Below are 13,760 nucleotides of genomic sequence, written 5' to 3'. Positions count from 1 at the left end.
AGGCAGTCCATTAACAGTCCACAGAGAGGGTGGCCCACCATCCACACAACACACGGATTCCATGTCTGGTCCAGGGTGATGGCCTCGGGTCCCACCATTCCCAGCACATGAGATGGCGAGAGTATATGCCCAATTACTCAAAGAGAAGCCCTAGTGTTTGCACACATCACATCCATTCATATCCCCTTGTCTAAAATGGTTACATGTCCACATCTGCATGCAAGGGAGGGAAACAGTCTTTAGCTGATCGCTTGTATGCCACTCTATTACTACACAAGAAAGGGTGAGTGGATTTGGGGAGTCAATTAGCAGACTTCCACAGAAAGGAAAACAAGGTGCCATGCAAGAGAAGAATGGAGGAATATAATTTAGATTGGAGGATAGGGAAGACCTCTGAGGAAGTAACAGTAAACTGAAACCTGAGGCATAAGAAAGAGATGGCCAGAAAAAGACTTCTGGAAAGACCTTTCCCCACAGAAGGAGCAGCCTTGAGGCAGCAAAGAGCTAACCTTTGGTGACTGGGGCAGAATGAGTGGTGAGCTAAGGAGAAATGTCAAGAGAAGAGCTTGGAGAAGTGGGCAGGAGCCAGGTCAGACAGAAACCTGTGCATCATGTTAAGCATTTTGCATTTTAGCTTACATTCAATGTGATCCATTGAAGGACATTTAAGAGATCTGATTTGTACCTTTAAAAAATCACAATGGCTGCTGTGTGGAGATTGGCATGGTGAGGGCAGAAGTGGAAATGAGGCTCAGTTAGACAGTGACCATCAGCTCAGTTAGACAGTGAGGAGAGAGATTAACAGTGTCTTGTACCAGAGTGGTAGCAGTGGTGATGGAGAGAAATGGATGGATTTGAGAGAGAGTTTTTGGAAGTGTATCAGCACACTTGGTGATACATTGGGTGTGGGAGGCAAGGGAAAGGAGGTGTTAAGAATGACTCACAAGTTTCTGGCTCAAGCAAGTGGTTGGATTGTGGTAACCTTTACTGAGAGGGAGAAGACTGTGGGAGGCAGGTCGGAGGGAAGAAAGGAAGAGTTCACATTTTGGCACAATAAGCTTGAGATGCCTGTGAGACTTGCAGGTGGAGCTGTGAAGTAGGCAATTAAATATCTGAGTCTGAAGCTCAGAAGAGAGGGCTGGACTTAGCAATCATCAACACTGAGGTACTATTTACAATCATGGGGGTGAAGGGGATCACCCAGAGAGAGACTATACTGAGAGAGCCTTGAGAAGGGCCAATATTTACTGGTTGGTAAAGAAGGAGGAACTAGGAAGGACCAGCCATAGAAGTAGGAGGAAACTCAGGAGGGTGTTGTCACTGAAGCCTACAGAAGAGTTTTTTCAAGCAGGAGTGAGTAGATAACACTCCACCCCTCCTTTAGATCCCAAATAAAACGTTATGTCCTCCACAGATGAGGCTTGTTGCCCTTCAATGGCTTCATGTACCATGTGCCTTCTGTCATGGCACTTATCAAATACTATGGTAATGACTTGTTTGTGTTCCATGCTGGACTGTGAGCTACTTAAAGGCAATAATACACACCTAGGCTATATGATACTAATCTTATGGGACCACCGTCATATATGTGGTCTGTCATTGACAGAAACGTCATCATGTGGTGCATGACGGTGTTTGTATCACTTTGTGTTATTTGTATTAGTTAGCATTATATAGCACATATAGTGGTTTAAACAAGATAAAAGTATATTTCTTATACTTATACTTATTTCTTATTCTTATACTGGACTTAAAAGATGTCTTAAAATGTAAATAGGAAGAAGGAAGTCTAACTTAGAAATCTTTTATTCTGATATCTTTCTGCTTAATTTTCTTGAGTTTTCCAAGTGGATGATCATAGCATCCTACAAATAATGATTCTGTGGTCTCTTTTCCAATATTTATATCTACTTTTGAAAATGTTATTACATTCACCAAACAATTATACATTCACAGTGATTGATAGTTGTCCCTTTGTCTTATTACTTTCTTTTCTGTGGGTGCCTCTCTTGTTTACTACTGTGTATGAGGCTAGCTATTGCTTTGAGATAGATGATTCTTTATTATGTTGATAAAGTATCCTCCTATATGATATTGAACCTCTTAATCTCAAATTCATATGCCTGATGCACAGTAAGCCAATCACTGAGACATAGGTGCTTGGAGATGGAGAAAGCTTTATTCAAATTGGCCAAAATGAGAAGGCAGGAGGATACGATCCCTCAAATCTGCCTTAACAAGAGAAGAAAGCAGGGGTTTTTATAGATCTAAGGGGCTTGGCAGGAGGAGTTTCAGAGAAACAAAGGCGGTAATCCATGTTTCTTTCACTCCATATAAGCCCTTGGGCAATCTGACTTGTAAGGTCAATGGCGGCTAGAGCCTGGTTTTCTGGTGATCCTAACTTCCTTGAAGTCATTCTTTTTCTTCTGTGAAACAAGAAATCCTTGTTTCATAAATCCTTGTGACCCTTGAATGACCCTACAGTTTAAACAAGAAAACAGGAATTGACAAGATTAACTTTTTTTCATCTATGTCTATGTTGGGAACAGCGTTGAAAGGTAACCATGTTCTTATTGAGTATTTACAGTAACCCTCAGGTACCTGGCTTCATATATATGATTTAATAACAGTTTTTAAAAATTAATAACAGGTGTTAATATAATTTCCTTCATGTGTTTTCTAAGATGTTTTCTTGTCCATTCCTAATCCAGTACCACATCATATGTTGTCATTGTCTTCTAATTATGGTCATCTTAAATGACAATAAATCTACTATAGTGGAACAGAGAGTTAAGCCTTGGATATATAAGGAAGTATAAAATCAAGTGCTTTCCATTAAGAGGCTTGTAATTTACTAGCAGGAAACATGGCTATAAATAGATTGATTGTAATAGAAAGTAGCATATGCTATGCACGGTACACAGATTAACTTTTCAAAAATATCACTTTCATCATGTTCCTCCCCTCTAAGGAAAAATTCATTACATCCTCATGGCCTAATACATAAAGTTCCAAATCTTTATCACCTTCAGTCAAACACTAAGTCTTGCCAATTTTATCTCCTCTGTATTTCTCTAATTTGCTCTTCTTACCCATCCCTACACACACTACTCTAAGGTCCTAATGCAACAGTCTCCATAATGGCTTCCCTGTTTCCAGCCTTGCAAATCTGTCCAGCACAAACCAAAGCACTTAATATGGATCTCAGTTACATGATTTTTAATAATACACTTATTTTTTAACTTTTAAAACTTTTTATTAGAGTATGACATACGTATTGAAAAGTGCACAAATCTTAAGGGTAAAAGTCAAGGAGTTATAATAAAAATAATAAAAACTCTGTGTAATCATCACCAATGGCAAGAAATTGAACATTACCAGTACCCTAAATGTCCATTTGTGACCCTTATAAATTATTTCCCCAAAGGTAACTCATTTTGACTTCTTACCCCATAAATTGGTTTTGCCTGTTTTGGGACTTTCCATAAATGCAATCAAAGAGTAGGTACTCTTTTATATTTGATTTCTTTTATTCAAAATTACATTCCTGTGTGTAGTTATTTCTATACCAATATACAAATATACCACACTATTTTTTTTCATTCTCCTGTTGATAGACATTTGGATTATTTACATTCTTTGGCAATTACAAATAATGCTGCTATGAACATTCTTGTACTGCCTTTTGGTGCACATATTTATGAGTTTCTATCATATAAACCTAAGAGTGTAATTGCTAAATCATAAGATATGCAGGTTTTCACCTTTATTAGCTAATACCAAATAGTTTCCCAAGGTGGTTGTAAGAATTTATACTCCTAATGGCAGTTTTTCTGGTTTTATATCCTTGCCCTCACTTGGTATTATCAGACTTCTTTTTTTTAAGTCTTTTATTTTGAAATAATTTTATACTTACAGAGAAGTTGCAAAGTTAGAACAGAGAGCTCTCACACCCCTCACCCAGCTTCCTGCGATATTAACATCCTACATAACTGTAGTTCAGTGATGAAAATGAAGAAATTGACATTGCTGTCAATACTCTAACTAAACCCTAATACAGGTCCTATTGGATCTCACCAGTGTTTCCACCAGTGCGCTTTTTCTGTTCCAGGATCTAATCCATGATTCCGTATAACATTTATGTTTCTTTAATCTCCTCCAATCTGTGACAGCTCCTGGGCCGTTTTTGGCTTTCACAACCTTGATGCTTTTAAAGGATACTGGTCAGGTAGTTTGTAGAATGACCCTCAATTTAGTTTTACTGATACTTTCTCATGGTTAGATTGAAGCCATATATTTTGGGGAATAATGTCACTGAGGTCATGGGCCCTTCTCAGACCATATCAGAGAGCACACACATCATATATCCCATTACCTGCAATGTTAATCTTGATCCCCTGAGAAAAGTGGTGTCTACAAGGTTTCTCCACTCTGCGGTCGCTATCTTCCCCTTTATAATAAACAATATTTGGGAAAAGACACATTGATACTGTGCAAATGCTCCATTTCCCCTCAAACCTTTATTCATTCAGTTTAGCATTCATTGGTTGTTGTTGCTGGCATCTGTTGTTACTGTGATGTTTTCATCAAGATTTTCCATTTTCCTTATTATTGCTACATTTGACTTAAAATTCAATATTATCATTATTTAGTTTCTTTGTCAAATTGTTCAATATTTTGCCATTAGATATTCTTTCAGGTTGACTTCTCTGTCTTTTTTAAGAGTGGAATTTGAGTATAATTTATTAATTTCAGCAGAATTCTAAATATATAAACAGGATAATTTTGCCATGAATTTTGCCAAAATATCTTCTAAAATCAGTCCTCATATTAGTTGCTTCATAAACTCATTTTTTAAAATTGTAAAAAATGCATAACAAAATTTACCATTTTAACCATTTTTAATTGTACGGTTCTGTAGCATTAAGTGCATTCACATTGTTGTGACACCATTCCCACTATTCATCTCTAGAACTATTTCATCTTCCCAAACTGAAACTATGTACACGTTAAACAATGACTCCCATCTTCCCCTCCCCTCAGCCCCTGGAAACCAACATTCTACTTTCCGTATGAATTTGACTACTCTAGGTACGTCATATAAGTAGAGTCATATGGGGTTTGTCTTGTGTCTGTCTTAGTTCACTTAGCATGATGTCCTCAAGGTTCATCCATGTTGTAGCATTTGTCAGAATTTCTTTCCTTTTTTAAGGCTGAATGATATTCCAGTGTATGTATATAGTACATTTTTGTACATTTTGTATCTTTTTGATATGCCTATTTATTTATTTATTTAGGAGCTTTGGTATCACAAGATGCTCTGAGCTCATCTTATATATTCTCTGCCCCAACATTAGAAACAACTCCTTCTCCAAGGAGCTCTGGTTGTTTTAATGGGAAGATGGTATTTAGAAACCAACTGATTGCACTCATCGTGACTGGGATATCACCACTTCCAGCCCCTAACGGTGGACAGAGTAGGAAATGTGTGTATGTATACTAATCCATTTATACATACATAATTATATTTATTTCTGTACCTAACTGTATGTATAATTTAAAACAAAACAAAACATGAGTACATACTGATACCTTCAACTCCAGTCTAGCATCATAGGATTCATTCTAGCTTTCTTCCTTTGCTTATTTATAATTCTTCTCTACCAGTGAGAAGCCTGGCTTGCATTATCTACAATGTATTTACTTATTTGTTCAAACCCAGTATACATGTCAAGTAGTTTCCGAATTCCTCACTAATATCCCTATGAGAAATAAATTTACCAACTAGAGTACAGTGTTTTGGAATTTTCTTTTAGCCTAACAATATCCAGTCAAAACACTGTTTTCCAAAGCTACTTAGGTCAGCTCCTTTCTAACCCAACCCTTCAATGTGGTCACTCATGTGTAATGCAGTAAGATTAATTTGTAATGCAATTAGTCATTTGCCAAAATTCTGCATTTCATCTTAATTCTCTCTCCCACATCCTGTCTGATTATTTTTTATTTGCATACAATAAAATTCACTGATTTTTATGTATTTTCCTGTGAGTTTAAAAAATACATGAAGTCATGTATCTATGAGCACAGTCACACAAAGTACAGTTCTATCACCTTAAAAATTCCCTTGTGCTGTGCCCCTTTGTAGTTAACACCCCAACTCCTGGCAACCACTTATCAGTTATCTGTGCCTATAGTTTGCCTTTTCCAGAATGTCATCTAAATGGAATCATATAAATTGTAGCCTCTTAGGTCTGACTTCTTTCACTTAGCAATATTTGTTTAAGATCCACTGATATTGTTGTAGGAAACAGTAGTTCATTTCTTATTATTGCTGAGTAGTATTCCATTATATAGGCATAGCAGAATTTTTTATCCATTCACTGATTGAAGGAGATCTGGTTGTTTCCAGTTATTGGTTATTATTAATAAAGCTTCTATAAACATTTATATACAGGTTTTGTGTGAACAAAAGTTTTCAATTCACTTGAGCAAATACCTAAGAGTGAGATTGCTGGGCACATGGTAAACGCATGTTTCATTTTATAAGAAACAGCCAAACTGTTTTCAGTGTGGCTGTTTGCATTCCCACCAGCAAATATATGGCAGCACTGTGCTAGCACTTGTTATTTACAGTGCTTTTTTTTGTTTTGTTTTGTTTTGTGTGAGGAAGATTTGCCCTGAGCTAACGTCTCTGCCAATCTTTCTCTATTTCTTATGTGGGCCACCTCCACAACATGGATGAGTAGAGTAGGTCTGTGCCCAGGATCTGACCCTGTGAACCTGACCACTGAGCAGGAGCGAGGGAACTTTACCACTTGGCCACAGGCTGGCCTCTATTTACAGTGTTTTGATTTTAGCCCTTCTAATAGGTGTGCAGTGGTGTGTCATTGTGGTTTTCATTTGCTTTTCCTTAATGACTAAAAATATTGATCATCTTTGCATATGCTTATCTGACATGTATCTCTTCTTTAGTAAATTGTTAAGATCTTTTTCCCATTTTTATTGTATTGTTTATATTCCTTTTTTTTTGTAAGATTGGCACCTGAGCTAACAACAGTTGCCAATCTTTTACTTTTTCTGCTTTTTCTCCCCAAATCCCCCCAGTACATAGTTGTATATTTTAGTTGTGGGTCCTTCTAGTTGTGGCATGTGGGATGTCACCTCAGCATGGCCTGATGAGTAGTGCCATATCCACGCCCAGGATCCAAACTGGCGAAACGCTGGGCCACCAAAGCAGAGTGTGCAAACTTTACCACTCGGCCATGGGGCCAACCCAGATTGTTTATGTTCTTATTGGTGAGTTTTGAGGGTTCCTTATATGTGCTGGGTGCAAGTGCTCCACCAGATATGCGATTTGCAAATGTTACCCCAAATCCATGGTTTGTCTTTTCATTCTCTTAATAGTGCCTTTTGCAGGGCAAAGTTGTTTAATTTTGATGAACTCCAACTTATCAACTTTTTTTATTTTGTGAGTTAAACTTTTTGTGTCATATCTAAAAGATCTTTGCCAAATAAGTAAAATTAAAGGCTGGTTCTTTGAAAAAGATCAATAAAATTGATAAACTTCTAGCCAGACTGAGCAGGAAATAAAGAGAGAAGATACAAATTACCAATATAAAAAAAAATGAGAGAAAGAATATCACTACCAATTCTATTAAAAGGATAATAAGAAAATATTATGAACAATTTTATACTAGTTTGTCAAGTGAAATGAAATGTACAAATTCCTTCAAAGATATAAGCTATCAAAACTACTTCAACAAGAAATAGATAACATGAATAGGCATATATCTATAAAAGAAATTGAATTTGTAGTTCAATACTTTTCCACGAAGAAAACTCTAGGCTTAGATGGCTTCATCAGTAAGTTCTGCCAAACATTTAGCTAAGCAATAACACCACTTCTATACAAACCCTTCCAGAAACTGAAGAGGAGGGAACTCTCCCAATTCAATATATAAGGCCAGCATTACCCTGATCTCTAAACCAGACAAAGATATTATAAGGAAAGAAAACAAAGGCCAATATCTCAACATAGATGCAAAAATTCTTCATGAAATTTTAGCAAGTTGAATCCAGCAATATAGTAAAAACCACAATACGCCATGACCCACTGGGGTTTATTCCAGGGATGCAAGGTTGGTTTTACTTAAAATTCAATCAATGTGATTTACCATGCTGGCAGAATAAAAGAAAACATTTGATCATCTCAATAGCTGCAGAACAAACATTTGACAAAATCCAATGTCTATTCAGTATTGTATTAGAGGTTCTATTTGGTGTGATAAGCAAGGAAAATAAATAAAAAGCATCCATATGGGAAAGAGAAAGAAGGAAAACTGTCTTTATTCACAGATAGCATGTTTTTCTATGTGGAAAACCCTAAAAAATCTATAATAAAAGCTGCTAAGACTAGTAGAACTAATAAGTGACAGTATCAAGTTAGCAGGATACAAAAATTAATTTATAAATCAATTGTATTTCCCTGTACAAGCAGTGAATAAGTAACTTAAGTTTATAAGACATTACCATTTACATGACATCAAAAATATAAAATACTTGTATTTTTGACCTGTTAAAAACTTTTAGTTGAAAAAACTTTTTAGTGTTAAAAACTACAAAACATTGCTGAGAGAAATTAAAACCTAAGTAAATAGAAGTAATCTACCATAATACTGGATTAGAAGGCTCAACATTATTAAGATGTCACTTCTCCCCTAGTCTATAGATTAAATGCAATACCAGTCAAAATCTCAGCAAGCTTTTTGGCGGAATTGACGCACCGATTCTAAAATTTACATAGAAATGCAAAGGATCTAGTATGCAGAACAACTTTGAAAAAGAACAAAGTTGGAGGATGTCCACTAGCCAATTTCAAAACTTATTATAAACCTACAGTACAGTAGTCCCCCCTTAACCACTGAGATTTCATTGCAAGACCCCCAGGGGATGCCTGAAACTATGGATAGTACCGAACCCTATTTATACTATGTTTTTTCCTATACATACTTATGATAAAGTTTAATTTATAAATTAGGCACAGTAAGAGATTAACAACAATAATTAATAATAAAATAGAACAATTATAAAAATATGCTGTAATAAAAGTTACCGTAGATCTTAGCAGCCTCAGCATAGGATGTTTTTTCTTTGCTTATCGGGTTGAGAACTTGCACCTTTTCACCTAAAGGAAGCACTTTATAGCTTCTCTTTAGCATACCTGAATCGCCAGCCTCACTACCTTTGCACTTTGGGACCATTACTAAATAAAATAAGGATTACTTGAACACAAGCACTGAGATACCCGACACTCGATCTGATGACTGAGAGGGCTACTAAGTGACTAACAGGCGGGTAGCGTACACAGCGTAGATATGCTGGACAAAGTGATGATTCACATCCTGGCCAGAATGGAGTGGGATGGCTTGAGAATTTATACGTTCCTTATCTTGACTGTGGTGATGCTTATGGGAGTGGTTTATAAAAACTTATCAAAATGCACACTTTAAATATGTGCAGTTTATTGTACGTTAATTATAACTCAGCAAAACTAGGGAGGCGGGGAGGCTGTGGCTCATGTTCTGTGTCAGTGAGTAAGTCATCCCTTCCCTCCCGGCCACTACTGACTGGACCACATCTTATTTTATAAGCCAAATGCAACTCTGCAGTTCTGGACTGCAAGGAAGTCAGTGCCTCAGAGTAGTCTTGATTTAAAACTCCGCTCAGCAGGAGTGCCCCATTTTGGATGCTGGCAAAGGACCAAGATATTGTACAGCAAATTAGGAAATTTCCTTTCCTTGCTATATAAAGTTGCTGTTTATTTTTGTAATAAACTCTCATTACTAAGAATAATCTGTCCATGTTAAAGAGACGAAAAGTACGCCTACTTCCACTCATCCTCCACACGCTTCCTGAAGCATTCTTCCAGAACTTCTAGCCAATGCAATGAGAAAATAAAAGATGGGTTAAGTTTGAAAGGAAGAAACAAGTCATATTATTTGTACTGTTTGATTGTATACCTAGAACATTTAGGAGAATCAAACCGAAGATTTATTAGAATTAATAATGGGCTTATGTAATATGGCAATTTGCAAAATTAATATACAGAATTCAGTATTTCTCAAATATCATTTAAAAAACAAACACTATAGGGGCCAGCCCGGTGGTGCAGCAGTTAAGTTCGCACGTTCAGCTTCGGCGGCCTGGGGTTCGCCGGTTCAGATCACGGGTGCAGACATAGCACTGCTTGGCAAGCCATGCTGTGGTAGGCGTCCCACATATAAAATGGAGGAAGATGGACACAGATGTTAGCTCAGGGCCAGTCTTCCTCAGCAAAAAGAGGAGGATTGGTAGCAGATGTTAGCTTGAGGCTAATCTTCCTCAAAAAAAATTAAAAAACAAACACTATAAGATGGGGGGGAAATGACATCATTCGGAGTAACAAGAAAATCTTCATTATTTTGGTCAGTTCCTCTGAACATTTTCTAGTTCTTCAGTATCCTTCTCAAAGTGTTACCCTGGGAATCAAGTGAAATGTATTTATGATCATTATGCCTTTCTAGAGAAGCTATCACAGTCATGTCCAAAGTGGCATCATTTCCTCTTCATTCAGTGTAATGCCTTGGTTTCTATTTCATCAGCAATCAGTTGAAAATAATGTTCTTCATGCCACAAGTGTTGGCATGATCCATCTTAACGTTTAGTTGTCTGGGAATTTACTAATGAGTTAATTTACTCAAAATGACCCTTTTTCATACTGGATATTTTTCTACGTGATAATAAACTCATATAATTCAGGAGAGCCTTGTAGGTAAACCATATGTTTGTAATTGTGGATTTAAATTTAAAAAAACAACAAGGAGATATTTGTGTCCTTACAGACTTGTACAAATAGAATTTAAAACTTTTGCTGTATGGCATTTTAAAATATATCTCAAAATAAAAGTATGAAACAATTAAGATGTTTTTGATTAAAGTCAAATAGTGTTTATTATCAAAAACATCTCGACTGTTCACTGTGGGACCCTGAGTCCTCAGGGGGCTGAGTTCCCTCACTGCATGCAGATTATTGAAACTTTCTAGGTGTGAGAGCCTCTTATATAAAATGAATGAACTGGGAATTCATTATCTTTAAGGTCTCTAGCTAAACATTTTTGTAATTCTCCATAATCTGTGTGTCAAGTGTTTTTATCTTCTGGCTTTTAAAATATTATACAGTAAGCAATGTTTCCCTTTAAAGCAAAAAGCCCTGTGGGGTAAACATAAGTTTTTGTGTTACTATTGTTGAAAATTTGATTGTAATATCACTATTCTTCTATGTATCCTATGTTAAAAATATTATGACATGGCACACAAAGAATGTAAAAGGAACCATAATTCTATCTATCTTCACTTAACTATATTGAAATTTGACTCTCTACTAAATTTATATTGCTAAAATAAAATTTACATCCTTAAAGACCCAAGTCATCATTTTCATCATTAATAATAAATAAGTAACAAAATATAAATAATTGAGCAATTATTTAGTTAATATTTATTAGGCATTCAAAGTCCTGGTACATTCCTTATTGAAATAAAATGATAAAGAGCACAGAAAGACCAGGTCATGATATTAAGGAGCTTGCAGTCTTAGCAGAGAAATAAATATATTTAAAGCATTTTTCAGGAATTTAGGTTATTTGAGGAAAAGTACATGCCTATATTCAAGCTATCCTCCTTAAAATATTTTTCCATGATACAGTGTGCAGTACTCCTATGGAGATAACTAGATATAGGAAACCAGCTCCAGTGTCTTAACATTCACATAAAATATTTTGGGGCATATTCATTGATTCAACCAATATTTACCAAGTGCCTACTTTGTGACTCACACTAGGCACTGGGAACATAGCCTCATATAAAAAAGGTCCTAGTCTCATCAAGCCTACGTTCTAGAGGGTATGTATTACTTGTAGCTCAAATGTTACTTTTTTGTTAAGAAATGTTGTATCAACTTTATTTCACTGTTTTCTCTAGTTATAAAAGTAATTCTTGTATATTGGAAACAAACTATAATGACACAGAAAATGAAGATTCTTTTGTATCCCTTGGTGTAGTTACCATGAACAGTTTGGTGTGTATACTTACAGACTTTTAAAAATATTTTTTAAATTTGCAAACTGGATCAATCTTTTATGATTTTTTTTTACTTAGCAATACAGTATATTATTACGGTGTACTATAAGTATGTTTTCATATCAATGCATCTAACACTTACTTTTAATTGTTTGCATGATATACCATTAAACATATATATATATCACATTTATCTTAACCAATCTTCTATTGATGATCATTGAGGTTATTTCTAGTTTTTCCACTATGATTAGTCTTTTGTTTAAGAAATCTTTGCTTAGCCCTAGATATTTTCAAATTCACGTTGTGGGACCCAGAGACAGAGAGAGCTCCAGCTTGCAGCCGTCTCACTAGAGTGGGGAGACAGAAATGGGAGTTTTAAGACTTTGGGCAGCCAGTATCTGAGAGCCTAAGATCTCAGGGAAAAGAAGAATATAGAGCAGTGAGCCTAGCGCTCTGCATGCAATTTCCCTTCAAGACTTTTCCAGTTCCTAAGTCGTTCCAGTTCCAGCTCAGGGTAAAAGGCTGAGAAACATAGCAAAAAGCAGCTAGGTGCTAAGAGTCTCAAAATCTAAGGAGAGATTTTGACAGTCTCATTTGTTTTTCTTTCCTTATTTCTTTTGTATGTCGGGGGAGAGGGGGAATGGGCAGGAAGAAGCTCTTGAATGCCAAGCTGAAGCCTAGGAGCTAGTAGAAAGTCACCAGAGGGTTTTAAGGGAAATAAGGGCCTGACCGAGAATCAGTTATACAATGCTGGCATTAGAAGGGCTCCTTGTGAGTGTCCTGCCAATGAAGAGACTGCAGCACAGGGAGTTGTGCCCCACCCGCAGTCACACATCACCCATAGCAGCAGAGCTAAGACTACAACCCCTAGTCTAAATTGTCTTAAACTACCACAGGTGTCTCAATGCCTTGTTGGCAATATGTGTACAAGGCTGTTCAGAGGCAAGGAGAGGTCTGGCCAAAAGTGGTGACTTGCAAGTTTGAAGGATGAAAGGATATTGGAGGCCAGGAAATGGGGAGAGAGCAGGGAGAAAGAGCTCAAGGATGAAGAAAAGGACCCAAGAGTCTTCTCTCAGAGAAAGATGTGGAAGAGGTGACCTAGAATCAGAAAATTAGAATGCTGGAGGAGTCTAATGAAGGAGGGAGGGGGCAGGATGGGAAAGGTGACAACTTTCGGAACTACTGAGTTTCATGGACTGGCAAGACATATGGGTCTGGAGTTGAAAAGATAGATTATGGCTTTTCCCTATTCCATTCCATGCCTTTATTTATTCCCTCCTCTTTTCTGTCTTTATAAATTTGGGAATTGCATATGTAGTTGAAGTTGCAGAAATGAATGAGATCTTTAAATGGAAAAGCGCATAAAGAAAAGAATTTTTAAAAGCTTGGTATATTAGGAGGCCAACACCATGGCCAAGTGGTTAAGTTCACACACTCCACTTCAGCAGCCCAGGGTTTCACCAATTCAGATCCTGGTGCAGATCTCATCAAGCCATGCTGAGGTGGCATCCCACAAAGCAGAGCCAGAAGGACCTGCCACTAGAATATACAACTATGTATTGGGGGTCTTTGACAAGAAGAAGAAGAAGAAGAAAGAAGATTGGCAACAGATGTTAGCTCAGGTGCCAATCTTTAAAAAA

The sequence above is a fragment of the Equus asinus genome, chromosome 4, assembly GCF_041296235.1.
Source record: "Equus asinus isolate D_3611 breed Donkey chromosome 4, EquAss-T2T_v2, whole genome shotgun sequence".
Classification (NCBI taxonomy): Eukaryota; Metazoa; Chordata; class Mammalia; order Perissodactyla; family Equidae; genus Equus; species Equus asinus.
Note: the sequence above shows the minus strand (reverse complement) of the source record.